Source organism: Triticum aestivum, chromosome 4D, assembly GCF_018294505.1.
Source record: "Triticum aestivum cultivar Chinese Spring chromosome 4D, IWGSC CS RefSeq v2.1, whole genome shotgun sequence".
NCBI classification, from domain to species: domain Eukaryota; kingdom Viridiplantae; phylum Streptophyta; class Magnoliopsida; order Poales; family Poaceae; genus Triticum; species Triticum aestivum.
The window spans coordinates 259,173,534-259,179,017 of record NC_057805.1 but is presented as its reverse complement, the minus strand read 5'-3'; positions in this window follow the sequence as shown (position 1 = coordinate 259,179,017).

The following is a 5,484-nucleotide window of genomic DNA, read 5'->3' as shown; positions in this document are numbered from 1 at the left end:
TAAGCCAACTCTTTATCCCATTCTTGTTCATTACATGGGATTGTGTGAAGATGACCCTTCTTGCGACAAAACCACAATGCAGTTATGCCTCTAAGTCGTGCCTCGACACGTGGGAGATATAGCCGCATCGTGGGTGTTACAATATATAAGACCTAAATTACGGTGCTGGAGCAGTTCGTAAAATCCAGATCGAGTTTTTCCGTTCAAAAAGAGATGCCTTGATAGTGAAAATATGTGCTATGAATATTACCGCGCAGGAAAGGTACTAAGTTCGTATCAAAAAGGAGTGCTACAGCCAAGAACGAGGATGAACTTTGATGAACTTCGGGACACCCTAATGGGATCTATGAGAAAGGAGAGAAGGAAGTTGTACCAGGGTTGTTGAACTGCGGAGGTGCGCGGATGAAATCTGGTCAAGATCAGGTCGATGCGGCGACCGTTGTCGAGGCAGAGGCGAAGGTCGATGGTGGTGTGCTACCTCTTGAGCATGCGTTGGTTTTCCTTTGAAGAGGAAAGGGTGATGCAACAAAGTGGCGTAAGTATTTCCCTCGGTTTTTGAGAACCAAGGTATCAATCCAGTAGGAGACTACACGCAAATCCCTCGTACCTGCACAAATAATTAAGAACCTTGCAACCAACGGATAAAGGGGTTGTCAATCCCTTCACGGCCACTTGCAAAAGTGAGATCTGATAGAGATAATAAGGTAAATATTTTTTGTATTTTTATGGTATAGATTGAAAAGTAAAGATTGCAAAATAAAATAGATCGGAAACTTATATGATAGAAAATAGACCCGGGGGCCATAGGTTTCACTAGTGGCTTCTCTCAAGATAGCAAATTCTACGGTGGGTGAACGAATTACTGTCGAGCAATTGATCAAAAAGCGCATAGTTATGAGAATATCTAGGCATGATCATGAACATAGGCATCACATCCGCGACAAGTAGACCGAAACGATTCTGCATCTACTGCTATTACTCCACACATCGACCGCTATCCGGCATGCATCTAGAGTATTAAGTTCATAAGAACAGAGTAACGCATTAGGCAAGATGACATGATGTAGAGGGATAAACTCAAGCAATATGATATAAACCCCATCTTTTTATCCTCGATGGAAACAATACAATACGTGCCTTGCTGCCCCTGCTGTCACTGGGAAAGGACACCGCAAGATTGAACCCAAGCTAAGCACTTCTCCCATTGCAAGAAAGATCAATCTAGTAGGCCAAACCAAACTGATAATTCGAAGAGACTTGCAAAGATATCAAATCATACATATAAGAATTCAGAGAAGAATCAAATATTGTTCATAGATAATCTTGATCATAAACCCACAATTCATCGGATCTCGACAAACACACCGCAAAAAGTATTACATCGAATAGATCTCCAAGAGAATCGAGGAGAACTTTGTATTGAGATCCAAAGAGAGAGAAGAAGCCATCTAGCTAATAACTATGGACCCGAAGGTCTGAGGTAAACTACTCACACATCATCGAAGAGGCTATGGTGTTGATGTAGAAGACCTCTGTGATCGATTCCCCCTCCGGCGGAGCGCCGAAAAAGGCCCCAAGATGGGATCTCACGGGTACATAAGGTTGCGGCGGTGGAAAAAGTGTTTCATGGTGCTCTTGGATGTTTTTAGGGTATATGAGTATATATAGGTGAAAGAAGTAGGTCGGTGGAGCCACGAGGGGCCCAAGAGGGTGGGGGTGCGCCTACCCCCCTGGGCGCGCCTCCCTATCTCTTGGACGCCTCGTTGCTTCCTTGATGTCCACTCCAAGTCTCCTGGATTGCATTTGTTCCAAAAACGATCCTCGCGAAGGTTTCATTCCGTTTGGATTCCGTTTGATATTCCTTTCCTGCGAAACACTGAAATAGGCAAAAAAACAGCAATTTGCACTAGGCTTTCGGTTAATAGGTTAGTCCCAAAAATAATATAAAAAGGTATATTAAAGCCCATTAAACATCCAAAACAGATAATATAATAGCATGGAACAATCAAAAATTATAGATACGTTGGAGACGTATCAAGCATCCCCAAGCTTAATTCCTGCTCATTCTTGAGTAGGTAAATGATAAAAACAGAATTTTTGATGTGGAATGCTACCTAGCATAATTCTCAATGTAATTTTCTCTATTGTGGCATGAATGTTCGGATCCGAAAGATTCAAGACAAAAGTTTAATATGAACATAAAAATAATAATACTTCAAGCATACTAACAAAGCAATCATGTCTTCTCAAAATAACATGGCCAAAGAAAGTTATCCCTACAAAATCATATAGTCTGGCTATGCTCTATCTTCGTCACATAAAATATTTAAATCATGCACAACCTCGATGACAAGCCAAGCAATTGTTTCATACTTTTGATGTTCTCAAACTTTTTCAATCTTCACGCAATACATGAGCGTGAGCCATGGACATAGCACTATATGTGGAATAGAATGGTGGTTGTGGAGAAGACAAAAAGGAGAAGATAGTCTCACATCAACTAGGCGTATCAACGAGCTATGGAGATGCCCATCAATAGATATCAATGTGAGTGATTAGGGATTGCCATGCAATGGATGCACTAGAGCTATAAGTGTATGAAAGCTCAACAAAAGAAACTAAGTGGGTGTGCATCCAACTCGCTTGCTCACGAAGACCTAGGGCATTTTGAGGAAGCCCATCATTGGAATATACAAGCCAAGTTCTATAATGTAAAATTCCCACTAGTATATGAAAGTGACAACATAAGAGACTCTCTATCATGAAGATCATGGTGCTACTTTGAAGCACAAGTGTGGTAAAAGGATAGTAACATTGTCCCTTCTCTCTTTTTCTCTCATTTTTTTTCTTTCCTCTTTTTCTTTTTGGGCCTTTCTCTCTTTTTTATGGCCTCTTTTCTTTCTTCCCCTTTTTTTTAGTCCGGAGTCTCATCCTAACTTGTGGGGGAATCATAGTCTCCATCATCCTTTCCTCACTTGGGACAATGCTCTAATAATGATGATCATCACACTTTTATTTACTTACAACTCAAAAATTACAACTCAATACTTAGAACAAAATATGAATCTATGTGAATGCCTCCGACAGTGTACCGGGATGTGCAATGAATCAAGAGTGACATGTATGAAAGAATTATAAATGTGGCTTTGCCACAAATACGATGTCAACTACATGATCATGTAAAGCAATATGACAATGATGGAGCTGTCATAACAAACGGAACAGTGGTAAGTTGCATGGCAATATATCTCGGAATGGCTATGGAAATGCAATAATAGGTAGGTATAGTGTCTGTTTTGAGGAAGGTATATGGTGGGTGTATGATACCGGCGAATGGTGCGAGGTATTAGAGAAGCTAGCAATGGTGGAAGGGTGAGAGTGCGTATAATCCATGGACTCCACATTAGTCACAAAGAACTCACATACTTATTGCAAAAATCTATTAGTTATCGAAACTAAGTACTACGCGCATGCTCCTAGGGGGATATATTGGTAGGAAAATACCATCTCTCGTCCCCGACCGCCACTCATAAGGAAGACAATCAATAAATAAATCATGCTCCGACTTCATCACATAACGGTTCACCATACGTGCATGCTACGGGAATTACAAACTTTAGAACAAGTATTTCTCAAATTCACAACTACTCAACTAGCATGACTCTAATATCACCATCTTCATATCTCAAAACAATCATAAAGAATCAAACTTCTCATAGTATTCAATGCAGTTTATATGATAGTTTTTATTATACCCATCTTGGATGCTCATCATATTAGGACTAATTTTATAGCCAAAGCAAATTACCATGCTGTTCTATAAGACCCTCAAAATAATATAAGTGAAGCATGAGATATCAATAATTTCTATAAAATAAAACCACCACCGTGCTCTAAAAAGATGTAAGTGAAGCACTAGAGCAAAATTATCTAGCTCAAAAGATATAAGTGAAGCACATAGAGTATTCTAATAAATTCCGATTCATGTGTGTCTCTCCAAAATGTGTGTACAGCAAGTATGATTGTGGAAAACTAAAAAGCAAGGACTCCAATCATACAAGACGCTCCAAGCAAAACACATATCATGTGGTGAATAAAAATATAGCCTCAAGTAAAGTTACTGATAGACGAAGACGAAAGAGGGGATGCCTTCCGGGGCATCCCCAAGCTTAGGCTTTTGGTTGTCCTTGAATTTTACCTTGCGGTGCCTAGGGCATCCCCAAGCATAGGCTCTTGCCACTCCTTGTTCCAAAATCCATCAAATCTTTACCCAAAAACTTGAAAACTTCACAACACAAAACTCAACAGAAAATCTCATGAGCTCCGTTAGTGAAATAAAACAAACCACCACTTTAAGGTACTGTAATGAACTCATTATTTATTTATATTGGTGTTAAACCTACTGTATTCTAACTTCTCTATGGTTCATACCCCCCGATACTAGCCATAGATTCATCAAAATAAGCAAACAACACACGAAAAACAGAATCTGTCAAAAACAGAACAGTCTGTAGTAATCTGTATCAAACGCAAACTTCTGTAACTCATAAAAATCTACCAAAATATGAAGGCCTAGATAATTTATTTATTGATCTACTGCAATTGGAATCAGTATTTTATCACTTTCTGGTGATTTTTAACAATTGTTTTCGTGAGCAGAAAGTTTCTGATTTTTTCAGCAAGATCAAATAATTATCACCCAAGAAGATCCTATAGGTTTTACCTGGCACAAACACTAATTAAAACATAAAACCACATCTAACCAGAGGCTAGATGAAATATTTATTACTAAACAGGAACAAAAATAAAATTGGGTTGCCTCGCAACAAGCGCTATCGTTTAACGCCCCTAGCTAGGCATAAAAACAAGGATAGATCTAGGTATTGTCATCTTTGGTATGCAATCCATAAGTGGCTCTCATAATAGATTCATAAGGTAATTTAATTTTCTTCCTAGGAAAGTGTTCCATGCCTTTCCTTAACGGAAATTGGAATCTAATATTTCCTTCTTTCATATCAATAATTGCACCAATCGTTCTAAGGAAAGGTCTACCAAGAATAATAGGACATGTAGGATTGCAATCTATATCAAGAACAATGAAATATACGGGCACATAATTCCTATTTGCAACAATAATAACATCATTAATCCTTCCCATAGGTTTCTTAATGGTGGAATCCGCAAGATGCAAATTTAAAGAACAGTCATCAAATTCAGGGAAACCTAGCACATCACACAAAGTTTTAGGAATCGTGGAAACACTAGCACCCAAATCACAAAAAGCATAGCATTCATGATATTTAATCTTAATTTTAATAGTAGGTTCCCACTCATCATAAAGTTTTCTAGGGATAGAAACTTCTAATTCAAGTTTTTCTTCATAGGATTGCATTAAGGCATCAACGATATGTTTGGTAAAGGCTTTATTTTGATCATAAGCATGCGGAGAATTTAACACGGATTGCAACAAGGAAATACAATCTA